Source organism: Athene noctua, chromosome 2 (assembly GCF_965140245.1).
Source record: "Athene noctua chromosome 2, bAthNoc1.hap1.1, whole genome shotgun sequence".
Classification (NCBI taxonomy): Eukaryota; Metazoa; Chordata; class Aves; order Strigiformes; family Strigidae; genus Athene; species Athene noctua.
The window spans coordinates 158613925-158629391 of NC_134038.1; the positions used below are offsets into that span (position 1 = coordinate 158613925).

The 15467-nt window shown below is 36.5% G+C and overlaps 1 protein-coding gene across 1 annotated transcript in view; it reads right to left on the bottom strand.

Annotated features, from left to right (window-relative positions):
* CNTNAP2 (contactin associated protein 2) overlaps positions 1-15467 on the bottom strand; it is a 1190827-nt gene that overhangs the window by 199880 nt on the left and 975480 nt on the right. The window lies entirely within an intron of this gene.

The window sequence follows — 15467 nt, forward strand, 5'->3', positions numbered from 1 at the left end:
AGTCTGAGTAATAACACTGCCCATTTACTGGAAAACAGATGGGTAGCAGCTACTGTCACCCAGGAACACAGTCAAGAGTAGCAGCTTGCTTTGTGGCCAGTCCTGGACTCAGCCGGGCTTGTGTGAGTCTCCCTGCTTTTCAGACTGACCAGCTCCATACTAGAGGGTAACACTTTGCTGTTCATCTCCTTGCTAATGTTTTCTGAGAGTGAAAAAAGTCCTAATGCTTCCTAAAAGTGTATCTTTTTTGCCCTAGTTGCTGCCAGTTATTATCCTAATAATACAACTTTTGCACACAAAGGAAACAGGGCTTCTTTTATATTTAACGTTTTTAGTATTATATTTAAAAAAGAGAAATTAAAGACTAATTATCTGAAAAGACTTGTCATCTTAGTACTGTCATTTCTAATGTTAAGTGCCTAAATCCAGAAAACCTAAACTTTTGAATCTAACTATGAGTATGCAGCTCAAACCCCATTTTAGTCAGTAAGATCACCAAAATTCAATTTGTAGTCATGCCTAAAAGCTCCTCATTTCAACTGCAGTGAGTAACCTGGTGCCTTTTTCATGCCTGGACCAAATCACTACACACAGTTACAACCTTTTTCCTTTATCATTTCAAGAGACTAATCCTGCTGAGTGCTGTTTCTTCCAAATAGAAAATAAAATAAATGAAATTTAATTAGGTACCTTATCTCTCAGGTATTTTTTATTTTCTTTTTTTTTGACATAAACACAAGGAAGGCCAAAAACATCCACACAGTAAAAAATGCACTATACATAGTGTTAGGACTATACATTTTGACACAAGACAAAGTAAGAGGAAGCAAAATAAAGCCATTTATCTTTTTTTTTTTTTTTCCCTTTACTTTTAGACGTACCTTGCTATGTAATTAAATATCTAAAATAAGCAACTTTCTGATCTAAAAATCAATTCCTTTGTTCAAAAATACCATAGGATGAAGGATGAATTCAGGATAAAGTTACTGAAGTGCACAGTGACTATAACTGGGAATTTGTAAGGACTTTAGGAAACAGAAAGTCTTTTTCATCTCTAACTTGGATGACTCCATGTTCTGGCTCGTTAGACTGCTAACAACTGGGAAGCACAGCAGGGATCTGCGCGAACTGTGGTAATGCGCAGAGTTTTCCAGTAGCACAGTAGCATTTTACAGTAGTGTCTCCAGTCATCATTTACACTCTCTTCTGAAGAGAAACCATCTTCTGAAGAGATGGAAGGCAAAACATTCTTTTTAAAAGAAGCACAACTACAGTAATTAAGCAAATAACCATCACATTTTTGAATTACAGTTCATTGGAACTCCTGTCTGTTCTCTGTGATGAAGAGAGCAATTAGAGATTTAATTACTAGAGTTTTTCATATACTAGACAACTGTTTTCCTTAATCTCCATGTTCTTCCCCTTCTGAGCAGTTGCCTTTCTCCGTGGGCTCTTTGTATTGTTGAGATCATTATCCCTCTCTGGTTGGACACAGTTACACCAGGTGCTATGTTGGTGAGGTTGCTACAGGGGACTGCTAGAAAGGAAGGAAAATGGAGAGGACTAATCCTCATAGGTTGCTTCTCCAGATCATGCTAGGTTGTAGCATACCGCTTTTCATCCACAGATTGCAATGACCTTTACAAAGGTCTTGTATTCATCAATTTGGAGACAGGCAATATAAGAAAAGGGAGATTAAAGGACTTTCTCTTTAAAAAAAGAAAAGAGTGAATAACAAAGCCAGCTATGTAGACCTAATCTTCCATCTCTGCTAAAGACGTGTCCATGGGACACCCTCCCTTCTAACAGAGGATAAATGTAGGTCATCACTTTACTCTTTCTGAGATTCTCCTCTGAGACTGGATTTCTCGGCTGATTGTCACTCTTTCAAAGAATGTTTTAAAGATGGACCTGTCTATTTAAAATAAAGAATTCTTCAAAGAGCGGTAAGAAGAAAACTATTGGAATTGCTCTTCTTTCCATCCCTCTCACAAAAAGAGTTAATATTTCAGCTCCAAATAAGGATGTCATAGGGTAGCCCTTTTTCCTGGCACCAAAAGCTTTCACCTCCTTTGAAGGAAATAAAAATGAGCAGTAGCAATTTTCTCCCTCTTTACTGATCATGCTTCTACTCATTTTAATATTTCATTAATGCTTTTAGTTATATGGTCACTTTAAAGCTGTAGCAACGACAATAAAACTAAATGTTAGAGTTCTTTTCAGGAATAGCCTTATTTTCTGATAATCGCTTACTTGTCTCATCATTGTAGGAAATGCATTCTCCCCTGCACAGAAGCTATTGAGGGCTGGGAGTACTGGACTAAGAGTTGAAAGAAGTTCATTGTCTTTTCTCCAGCAAAACCTGCATAGTTCATTTGCTCTTAATGAAAAAGGGATAATGATAGCTTTTGGCCTACGCATGCACAAAAAGCCAAATGCACTCTGTTATGCTTTTCTAAGGTACTTGTTCCTCTGGACATACTAATCAGTGCTGACAAAGTCAAAAAAGTTATAAACCAAAGACTGATTATAATGCTTGACTTTGTACTACACACTTAGAAATAATCACAGCTGGAACACTCAATTCCTGCAAGTGATAATGTTTCTGCTGGTATTTAAAGACTTTGCACATTAAGTGGGTGGAGAAAGTCTCTGAAGTTTTTCCTCACCAAAGAAAATCCCCTTAAGAGAATAAAGATTGAATTCAGAGTGTGTCATATTCCTATTAATAGCCAAATGGGAGATGAATGAATCTGATCAAATCCTGTAATTATTACCAGGAGATATTGATGAAATCTCAGTGTAATTTTCTATTTTTAATTTCTTTTCCTATATATAACAGTCTGCAAAGTGCTTCAGGGTGCCTTTGAATGAAAGCAGCAGATATTAGTGTAAGATTTATCACTGTGTTGATTACGATCATCTACTTACTCTTTATAAGCATTCTGTGGTATGTAAAAAGAAATGTGTTATGCATATATCAGCAAATGACATATTCAAAGTACTGATAAGACTGTATCACTATTAATTTGTTTATATAATGATTTCATATAACCAGACTTCTGTTACCAGAGTTACTTATTTTCTCCAATTCTGTTTGACATCACTTGAGTCCAGTCCTACACAGGAAAACACATAAAGAACATACTACAAGTAGGAATGGACTTAATTTTAAAAGATACGCTTACATGAGCTGAGGAAGTGGAATTGTTTTGAGAATACAAATAGAACACCTACTGGATTGAAACTGCAGTGTTAAACACATATTATTTGGTTATTAGCAGTGGTTTAAAGAATACAAACTCCCAAGTATTCCCATTTCAAAGGTATACAATTGTCCACCTCTCACAAGACCCAGTTTTTCACTATGCAAGCACCTCTATTGTGATCCCTGAATTTCCATAATCTATTTGAGAGGTATAAAGCAGTTTAGTCCAGCTAGTATCCACAAATGAATGGCTGTATAAAACATTGTGAAGGGTACAGATGTGCCAAGTATTAGTATTTTCTCTTTTCCAAAAATATTTGGCAAGAACTTTATTTATATTAGAACTGCTAAGAAGAGCTAATATTACAGAGAATTTAATGAACAATGCAATTTTGGCAGCAGTCTTAATCATCTGGAAGCTAGTTACTTGGAAATATGCAAACTCTAATTAACAGGATCAAAAACAGGGCAAACAAAAGCTAGGATTAAAGCAGAACTAGCTAACTTTTGAAAGGTTTTGATAAAATTTAGTTAACTTTTTTATTTGCATACAATGCAGCACAAAAGCCATACTTTTAGATTCACCCTGTTCCCAGAACTCTGCCTTTTTTAGGAACTGTAAACTCCCCACAATATACTCCAGGCTGAAAACTTTTATTTCCACTTGAATTTGTTGTTCTCAGGGATTCTTAAAGATCTCTTGTCCCTTTCCCACATCTTGTCACCTCAGATACCCCTATACATTATGTCGGAGCTAATGACTCACCCTTGATTTGGCTGCCTAGTGGTATTATAGAAAATTTCTCATTACTATAGGAGATCATATAGACTGACAAAAAGTCATAATAATTCAAATTTTTTTCCACACTGGCATTGGATAGGCTGATATGTTGTTCTCATATTTATAACAAAAAAACAAAGAGAAGTTTGAACTCTCAAAATTAAGACTAATCTTAAGGCAGTTATATTTCTTCTTGAGCACAGTGGTAAAAAAATGAGAAAGTGCCACCAACCTTTAGTAACATTCACTTCATTAAGATGTAACAGGTGTTTTGGTTGGGTAAGCAAAGCCTATGTTCAGGTATAACTGTTAGCTATGGGCAAACAGGGTTTGCAAGCTGTTTGTTTCAGTGGAAACTGTACAAGTAAAACAGGGAAGCAGTCTGGATTTAATTTTTATTTTTGAGAACACACACCTCCTGAAAATCTAAACAATATGATGAAAGACCATGTAATCCCAGAATTCAAATTACTAACACAAACAAGTCCATCCTTTGACATCTATTAGTAAAGATAAGTTATACCAGAGACATGAAGCTGATGGTGCAGCAAGCATAAGTAATCCTCATTTAGAAATTATAAAAGATTGAATAGATTAGATCAAATTAACTTAATACATAAGCACCACAGTCACAAATAGTCCCCCCAAAAGAATGATGAGCAAATTTAAGATACCCTCAATGACAATGAACTGCACAAATGAAACAATGAAATTTGCATTTAGCACAAGTCACTCAAGATACTTTCAGGAACTTCAAACCTTCTTTGAAGAAGAAACCAGTTTAAATTAGCCATGCAAAGACATGTTTAATTCATACTTTCTTCCTGAGATTGAGACTTAGATCTCCTTTTTTTACTTTACACAGTCTGTCCCTCCTCTGACCTTTAAGATGAAAAAACTTTAAAATTACATTAGGAAATAAATTTGCTCCTTTGGACACCTCTCAAATTTTATAATCCCATAACACCAATCCTCTTAATTAAATGCAGGTTAATTTGAATCATTATAAACATCCTTATGAGGATTATATGCTTTAATAGTGATTAGAAAATGAGTACTTCATAAGGTATACAGAATATAATTAAAAAACTTGCTAATAAAATGTCTTTTTTTAAAAAAAGTTAATAGCATCTTATTTATTTATTTTTTACAAAAACTCCACAAGTCTTCCGAAGACAGAGTGTCTAAACAATACTTTCCAGTATGACCAGGCATGTGGGATTCAGCTGAACAATTTAAGATGCCTGATGCTGAAATTGTATCCCCACGAAATTTATGCAAGCAGTTTGGTGACAGTTTCTGAGTTGCAAAGTTGACAGGAAGCTTGTTCCATTTCTTCCCTTTTGTCTGCTTGGCAAGAGAGACACAGATGAGACACAGAAACCTCTGGCAACTCATAAGGAACTTTGAAGGCCAGAAGGTATGCCAATGCTCTCAGGGCACTGATTCTGCATGTGTTGGAGATATGAAGTGAGATATCTGTAGAAATTGGTGAGAGATGTGTCTTATTTAAAAACTCCATGAGGAAGGAGACTGAGATAGTTTAGACTGGTTCTACGGGGCTCTTGCCTGAAAGGACTTCTCGACTTTCCTTTTAAATAGGAGTTTGTGAGAAACTGAATAACCACAGCAAAAGGTGAATAACGAAGATAGCAAACTGGACTCTGCTTTCTTTTGAACAATATGGATCAATTTAAGGGGATAATCTGCCTTTTCTGAGTATTTGCTGATATTCTCCTGTCAACAGAACAGTGTAGACAGAAGGTCTCTCCTTTAAGTGCAGTAGCTCCTCTTATGGACTTCATTTCTTCAGCGTTCCCTCCCAGAAAAAAAAAAGAGATTTGGGGCTTCTGTTCTTTTGGGGTCCAGCAACTCCTCTGACTTGACTGTCGTATTTTACGATATTTTAAGAATGGAATCAGGAATCCTACCATGCTGTAACTGATCACCAGCACCTCTAGATCTTTGCATCTGTCAATAATTTAACTGATTTTCTGTCTCAGTTTCAAATTTTTTTAAGTAGGGCAGGGAATGTGTGTGACGTTTCCTTTGGGTGAAATGATGAATCCTTTATTGGGATGTCCCTTCCACCTTTGGTGATTATGGAGACAAGATTTCTTGGGATTCAGCTGAAGCCAAGAAAAGAAACTTTTCTTCTGGTTCTAGAGCTGAAATGAGATGCTACAGGAATTTTCCAAGAAAAATTGACATTGGAAAGGGCAAATAGCTGCTCAAATAAACTTTTTGTTTGTTTGTTAGTTAAAAATTTAATTTGGCATTTTCAAAACAGTATGATTGTTTTATCTCAAAATATTTCAAAATTCAAAATATCTTTTGAAAAATACTAGCTAATAAATAAAGATATTAAAAAATAACCCACAGTTCACAATACCAAAAAAGATTTCCTGCCATCTTTGGAAAATTTTAGATTTTTTTTTTAATGACAGAAACATGAGAAAACTCTGTTCTCAACATGTATAATCAAATGAAGGACAATAATTTAAGTGGTCCATTCAAATATTCAGCAGGTCTCAGAAAATTAAATGTCTTTCTTCCTAATCACTTTGACAATGAGAAACCTGTATTCATTCCATGATCCATTCACACATGCTAAAACTTCCCATGAAATAGCAGGCTACCTTAGCTCTGAGGGAAGAAAATCATGAAGGACTGTACTGATTATTAACACTCGTTTCAAAAATCCTCTAATTTAAAACCCCAATCATTGTTAAATGCATTTTTGTACATTTGAGTGCACTATGGTAACAATAACATTTTCTGTGTACCCACTAAAAGCAGTTCTCTAATGAAATGTGTGATTCGAATATCAGTACTATTGAATATGCTATTACAAGATCTATACAGGTAAATGATAAATTCCTTGCAGTTATCCATTATACTATCCACAAGTCTTTGGATCATGTTCTATCAAACTATCAGACCAAATGTGCTTTTGGCAGGATTTTTAAGGCAAAAGGATCTGTATTGGAAGAAATATTAAAAATCTCAGAGCAGCAGCTCAGAGGCTTCATTTCTTGGAGTTCTTGACAACTTTGACAGTTTTATTTCGTATGACTGAAAGAGCTAAATAAAAATAATGGAGTACGGCATGACAAAATAACAGATGGCTATAGTTAATGCTGACTTCAGCCCCTACATGCCTGTTGAGTTCAATAAAGTACTAAGTGCATAACTTAGTGTTGAATTTGGTCCAGGAAACTTAATGAAGTATGGGACTTAACTGCACCTAGAAGATTTCAGTAAACCCCAATTGTATAAACATTTACTATTGCTCCCATCCTCCACTGGCACTTCCTGTAGTATTCATCCTTACATCTATGCATATACCTCACACAACACTGAAACCAATCTACGCTTCCCATAAAGGTACTATGGGGAACATATGGGTGCTGTGATTTAGCTCACCCCTTTGGTTGCTTGTATAGTTATGACACCAAATTTTGGGGAAAAATGTCTAGGTTGATCATACCTTTGAATCAAGTGCTTGATCAGGTAACCTCATAAAATCTCCTTCATATATATGATAAGTGTGCCTAAAAAAGGGCAATGAATCTGTTGAAGGGTCTAGAGCACAAGTCTTATGAGAAGTATCTGAAGGAACTGGGCTTGTTTAGTCTGAAGAAAAGGAGGTTGAGGGGAGACCTTATGGCTATCCACAACTACCTGAAAGGAGGTTGTAGTGACGTCTCTTCTCCCAAGCAACAACTGATAGGACAAGAGGAAACGGCCTCAAGTTGTGCCAGCAGAGGTTTAGATTGGATATTCAGAAAAATTTCATCAACAAAAGGGTTGCCAAGCATTGGAACAGGCTGCTCAGGGAAGGGGTTGAGTCACCATCCCTGGAAGTATTTAAAAGATGTTTAGATGTGGCACTTAGGGACATGGTTTAGTCGTGGACTTGGAAGTGCTAGGTTATCAGTTGGACTCAATGATCTTAAAGGCCTTTTCCAACCCAAATGATTCTATGATTCTATAAGTACGTTTTCTCAGTCTTCCAAATTTGTATCTCCTGGTAAGCATTTTTCATGCTTATCCTCCTCTTTTTCTGTTTATGTCAAACTATTATTTCATTTGGGCTTGTTTATTCTTAATATTGATATCTGAGTCCTTTTAGCCTTACTTTTGGGCTTCTGTAAAATACAGTTTGTTAGTAAGCATAAATCTGTCATATGAAAAATGTTATGTTCAGGTATGTTGGGTTCTGCTCTGTGTAAAAAATTATATTTATGCTACTTCTGTATCACAAGTGATATTTTGGAATACACAGAAAAATTATGTTACTTGCTAGACAACATGAGGAAAATAAGTGTACCAACATCCTTCTTCTAAATAACAAACTAAGTAGCCAATAAAGAGACAAAAGATGGGAAAAGAAGCGATGTCATATATTAAAAGTAAAATTCCAAGAGAAGTTACTGTTCAGCTATTTATTTCCTTTCTGTAAAGGTCCCAACCACAACGGTACTTATTTTTAAGAAAACTTAGGTATTTGAGCCTATTTTTTCAGTAAGCTCCTTCTATTCTGAAATCAACCTTTAATTGTAACAACCAGAACATTTTACTTTCTGTATCTAGAATCAGTTCTCATTCTTGAAATACCATACTTTTATGGTTTTACACATGGTCTGCTAATTGTCTCCCCTCAGAAGACCTCACACTGTCCTTTAATTTTCTCTCCAGTCTCAGTCCCAGAAGATGAGCGAGTGGAAGAAGGCAAACCCATAACAGTGATCCTTCTCTCAAAGGGGCAATTACCCTAGCAGGACAGATGACCAGTCTTATACAGTCTTTATTATGTACCACACAGCTTGTACACCTGTAGCTCCTTATTCAGCATGAGGATTTCTTTAACCTACTGCTGTCTGGAGCTGGAATCAGTGATCCTACAATTTATTTTTTCTTTCAGCTTATCTAATAAATAGAAAAGTTGTTTCTAACTGTGAAATGTTTAGTAAAAAATGTCTCAAAACAAAATCTGCTTTTTCCTAACTACTTAAAACCATCTCTCAATATAGTGATGTCATCAAGTTAATGGTTTTTAAATGTTATTGTCATCGTTTATTTGTTTTGTTTGACCTGTGAAAGGTAGACCCCTTAAATTATCCTGGAACTTATAAGGAGATGGGGAACAAGCAGCTATTTCAAACATTAAACTGCACCAAAGCCAAATGGAAGAAAAAATTTCTAGCAGTCATTGTTAAAAAAAAATAAAGCAAAATCTAGCAAAAAACCATTAAAGGATTACTACAAATTACGCTATAAAAATAATACATGATGTTGCTACATCTACTGAGGAGGGAAAGTGGGGTCTATTATCATGAAAGTGCTCTAGTTGGAAAAGAATTAAATATCCCACTACAAAACATTTTAAATGCACCCCCATTCATCAGAAATAATTCTCTGAAACTGAATGCTCCAAGATATTCAAGTGCACTGAAAAGCAATGGTGCAGTGTAGAGGTAATTAACAGATGTCTTTTTTCATTACGTAAACACTTTGCTATAAAGCACAAGCAAAACATGGATACTTTCCCCTACTTTCCCTCTGAATGTAAACATGCACTTACGTCTCTCAGAATTAATTTAATTTCAATTAGGTTTATTTTATTGTGCTTTTTCTAAAAAGATAGATAACCTTCTTTTGCAGTGATATGCCACTGTATCCATAGGTTAATTTATTTATGGCCTTTTCACATTTTTATGATAACTTTACCTCTTGTCTGCATGTGTGTATATCCACAGACATTGTGGATATTGCATATTGCAGTAACAGGGGAGATGAGAAAGGATACTAAACAAGGTACTTACTGAAGTTTTAAAAAACTGTATTCCTGCAATGTGTACAACTGTGTCACCTCCAAGAGGCAGCTGGGTTCCATGGGGCTGTGGCTAGAGATCATCCCACTGCATTTACTCACAGAATTATGAGACAACTGAGTGACCGAGATTAGGACTTGAGCTACAGGGAAGAGATGGCATGCTATACTCTTGCTAAAGGTTAGGCCAAATGCGTTGTTTAGAAAAATCTGTTCTGCAGCGCTGACTGTAGAAAGTCAAGTATTTGTTTAGCATTTTGTTGGTCACACGTATACAGGATTGGTGACCTCTTCAATAGACAGATCGCTCTACTTTATTGCTCTGATAGATTTCCGTTATCTTCCCTGTTAGCCTTTGAGCTCAGCTCTCCTTATAATACACATCACCACTTTTTCCTTAACAAAAGATTGAAGCAAACTTAGCAGAACTCACCATTCATTTCCTAAAGCAATTCCCTCTGAGCTGAGCCTGTCTTTTCCTAGCAAAATACTTGAGGAATGCCCCCCAAGATTTTTTTACTGAATAGTGTGCTGTCACAGCCCTGACTGCATGGACTGAAAAGGCTCTGGGCCACAGGTTTCTAATAACCCGTGACAACACGGTCATGGCCGAAGGAGGCTGATGGTGAAGTGAGTGAGAAGTGCTAATACCCCCACCTTATCCATAAGAATGGTACTTTTCAGGACTCCAAGCAATCCTTGGTCAACCTTATGGGGAAGCTGACCCTGAAGCAACCAGGTTGTGCTTCTCTGATCTTTCAGGCTGTGGCATTTTTATCAGCATTAGGTGAAGACAGAAATTAAAATGTACTACTTTGTGTTCAAAGGCCTAGCACCTGCAGAATTTGCAGTTGGTGCACTGAGAGCCTTGACAAAACTGTGCTGCGTTTTAATGGAATATGTTAATTTGCCAAATGTTGATGTATCTTTTCATTTTTGATGACTTAAATGTAGTTTACTGCAGATGCTTCTTGCCTTAAAATAAGTCCATGACGTAGAAGTTGCCTCATGGATGTAAGGATACCAAGAAGTCTATCAGTTCTACCTGTAAGTAAAGACTATACAGGCAATGCATGAGAGGCTGCAGTCACTAAGGACAGCTCTGGTATTGCAGGCAGCTGCATCACCTAATCCTCTGCAGGACCTGATCACATTTGTACTGGTTTTACCTGGGACGGAGCTAATTTTTTTGACAGAAGCTCCCACGGTGCCATGTTTTGGATTTGTGACCAAAACAGTATTGATAACACAGGGATGTTTTAGTTACTGCTGAGCAGTGCTTACGCAGCATCAAGGCTTTCTTTGCTTCCTACCCCACCCCACCAGCGAGCAGGCTGGGGGAGCACAAGAAGTTGGGAGGGGACACAGCCGGGACAGCTTACTCCAACAGACCAAAGGGATATTTCATACCATATGACAACACACTCAGCAATGTGGAGAAGAAAGAGGAAGGGGGACATTTGGAGTGATGGTGTTTGTCTTCCCAAGTAACCATTACATGCAATGGAGACCTGCTTTCCTGGAGATGTCTGAACACCTGCCTGACAATGGGAAGTAGCGATAAATTCCTTATTTTGCTTCACTCATGCATGCAGCTTTTTCTTTACCTATTAAACTATCTTCATCACAACCCATGAGCTTTTGCACTTTTCCAATTCTCTCCTCCATCCCAGTGAGGGGATGTGAGCAAGCAGCTCTGTGGGGCTTAGCAGCCTACTGTGGTTAAGCCACAACAACAGCCCAGATTAGGAAGAATTTGTCTGTTCCTCCGCAGTACTCTTATCTGGAAGCTATTCCAGAACTTAATTCTTCATGGCTAGAAATCCTGGTTTCCAGACTTAATATATTGGCAAATATTTGATTCACAGGACACTATTATTTGTGTTCATCAATGTCGGCTAGCATAAATCTTTCTTCCTCACTCATGTTTACCTCAATGTATTTTTAGAGAAAATGATGCTACTATGTTTTAGCACATGGGAGGTGGAAGACAATGCAGAGATAAATAAGCTGCTGCTAACCCCAACTATTGTGTGCACATAACACTGTGCAAAGATTGTAGTTCAGCCCTGAAAAGCAGCCTGGATCTATGGACAAGAACCATAGCTGAGCAAATAAGCCTTGCTAAAAGCCTTCTGAAGAATATAAGAATAGAAGAAATGTTCTGTAGGATCAGAACAATAGTTCACCTGCTCCGTCATCCTGTTGTAGACAGTGGCAATAAGAGATGCTACTCAGGGCATGCATGTGAGCATGGTCACTTTTGTCAGACATTCACCTTTCACTCCCCCACCATCTATCATGACTGCAGGAAGATGTTACAGGGTGCACAGTGCTTACAGTATCCATTGACGGACCTGTTTTCCATTAATCTGTTAAATCCTTTTCTGAACCTACTAATTAATGATGTCTGCTTGCACAGCTTCCTCTGGCAACAAGTTCCAGAAGTTTACTAGTGGCCATGTAAAGTAGTATATTTTTTTCCCCATCTATTTTAAGCTGGTACAGGTCTGTACCAGCTTTTAGTGCTTTGTGCTATACTCCTATGCACCATGGTATGTTAACAGTGTTCTGTTGTATGTAAACTTCCCTTCCTGTTTTTCTTTATCAAATGAGAAAAAGTGGCCCCATGTGCATCCAGCAACATTACAGTGAAATTACCCCAGTTCCTTCTGAGCAAGGAAGATCTTAAGGGTACAAAATAAACAGAAATAGAGTTATTGAGGAAACTATGTTCAAGTATCTTTAAGGAAGGGGAGTTCAGAAACAGAAAGGTATGATCTCACTGTTTTCTAAGGTCTTCAAATGTCTTCTAAAGTTCTCACCAAAAAAAAAAAAAAAAGTTTACGAACAATAATAACCTGTTTTAAGTTTACAGGGGACTCACTGACAATAAAGGCAACAGAACCTGGAGGTTTGCAGATACATTCTTCAGCTGTATCAGTATAATTTACACTGAGCTGATAAGGACTTATACAAAGTCCTAGGTGCTTTTCAAGCATTACTACATCAGAACCAGAAACTTAAATCATATAAGAATCATGAGGAGGTAGGTGCTATACATCTCAGAAGTACATCACTGGAAGATTCTTAAGAAAGTTAACTAAGTTAAGAAAGTTAAGTAAGTTAAGAAAGTTAAGTAAGTGGAGGTATAAAAGATAACTGGAACAGTTGAATAACTGCTTAGCTGAACCTTCAGTAAACATTAAAGAAAATTGTAAAAAACCCTAAAAAAGTTAATGCTACCAGAAATAATAACAGTTTTATGTTTCTTGAATTATGAAATAAAATTCATTCTAGGTCAATGACAGGAGTAAGCATGAAGCAGTTAAGTGGGTGAGTCTTTTCAAAAAATACCCGTGAGATCATTAAAATAAGATTTTTGTTTTGCTTTAGATTCCTAAGAAGAAAGAAAACATACGCTTAATACAATTTCAAAATACTTTCCCATTTTGTTTATATGGGTTGCCTCCAGTTTTCATCACTCAATTCATGCTGTGACAAGACTTGCAATTGAATCCATTCCCCCATTTCTGTTTCATGTTCACTTCCTTGACTCGAAGATGAAAACAATCAACAAAATAGATTAGATGATTTAGTACCTCCATGAAACTTGCATTTCCTTGGCATTAGGTCTTTTCTAAGGAGCTGTAATTAAAATAAAAGTCAGTATGCATTCTGGCAGTTCTATCCTTTAGACATGGTTAGCCACCTTGTTTTCCAGGAAATGCTGAATGACAGTAGGCAACACTTTCAATCATTATTCATTCTACTAACCTTACAAATACCTAGTAAGTATAAAATAAGTGCTGGTCCCTAACTAAGTGCCTAGCAAACACTAATTTGCAGTTTGTGAAGCTTGCAGGCCTTACTGTCAAACCAGATCTTTGAGGTCTTCTTGGCAAGAAAAAAATGAGGAAATTTATGTCTAAAGATGACAAGGATAAGTGCCTTAGTAACTGCAGTCACATAAAGTGTCCAGATTGACGGAGAAGATGTATATGACATCATAGATTTAAAAAAAATTGATGTAGTTCCACAGGAAACACAAAATTATGATGAAGCATCAGTTTTCATTCTCTGAAGTTTTAGTGGCAATCCCTTTTCTAAAGAAGTAATAGCACACAGCAGTGCTAATAAAATCTCCCTCAAAATCTTCAGCCTTGGAGCACCTGCCTCTTCATAAAGTCCCCAGTTGTGGGGAAATACATTCTCCATTCTCTATAGTAATGATGCATTTCTGTTGCCAATGATGAGAAACAAAATCAATTTTGTAATGTTTTGAATATATTGTCCTTTGGATAAAGCTAATTTTCTTCCAAATGAATCCATAGAGTCTATATTATTAGACATAGTTTCAACCTACAGCTTTTTAATCTAAATGCTTCTAGTCCAGTGTTTAGTAAGTTCCATTATAGAAAGTTCAAATATATATTTCATTTAAACTACTTCTGGAGTTTTCAGAAAGATTCCACACTGGTGTATTTCCATCTGGTGAAACGAGCCTCTCTCCATTTGGCAATACTCCCTTCCTCCTACTATGACAAAAGTGAAGGTACTAAGTGGACAACTGATTGAGAAAAAGTGGCATTGCCACATCTGTAATTTCTTGTATATGTATGTAACGAGTCAAAGGAGACCTCTGAGTCCTCCAGGAGCATGACTCTCACCCTACGGTATTGATTGACCATAGTGGAAAACCCGAACAGTTCTAAAAGGAACATTATTAGCCAGTAGCTTGTATTTCCTTTTGAACACCTAAACCTTATTTTTGGTATTTCCAAATACAAGTGAGTCACACAAGTGTTCCCAGACACAACTAGCAAGTGTTTTACAGAGTGCCAAAGAAATATTTTTATCAAGATGCAATGTATTAGTGTTTCTCTGTGGTTGAGACAGAGGGTAAGCTCTTCATTTAAACCAATCTCTAATTTTCAGAACAATTGGAGCCGGTATTGGGTCTTTGTAGCTTTAGGAGTAGAAAACCATAAAAATCAGAATAGGTTATTGATACCTCTTTGACTGAAGACACTAACATTGTTTTATGGTAAGTAATAAAAATAATTTCAATACAATTTTCCAGAAAATAAGCAAAATGGCAAATATTCAAAAATACAAGCAGAGAACAAGTTTCTGTACAATATTTTTTTTCATTCTGCTGAAATAGAGATGATAGTGGATGAAACCTGAGTGATCTGTATCAGTCCTGAGACTTTGCTATGAAACATTATTCTTAATAAATTATTTTTATAACAAAGATTTATTTTATGATGTGTTGTCAGTACAACTGTTTCTCCTCTGAGGCAAGCATATGAAAGTTGCATTACTTATATTGACAATTATTAATTACTTTCTTTTAATGTAATACAGCCCAAGATTCCAGTGAGTATCAATGATCTATTATTGTATTTGGTCTTTCATGACCACAAGGAAAGTCAGTACTTACTGTAACTTACTACAATACTAAATTATGAGATTCCATTGGTCTGCTTTTTCACAGTATGTATCCATAATATGATACGATGACATACAAAAGCTGTCAAACTAATGCCAACTGTAACAGTTATCTATTAGAAATAATAGCTGTTTTATGACGGATTTCCGCCAAAGACCTATCTCCCTGTGACTGAATTCCCACACAT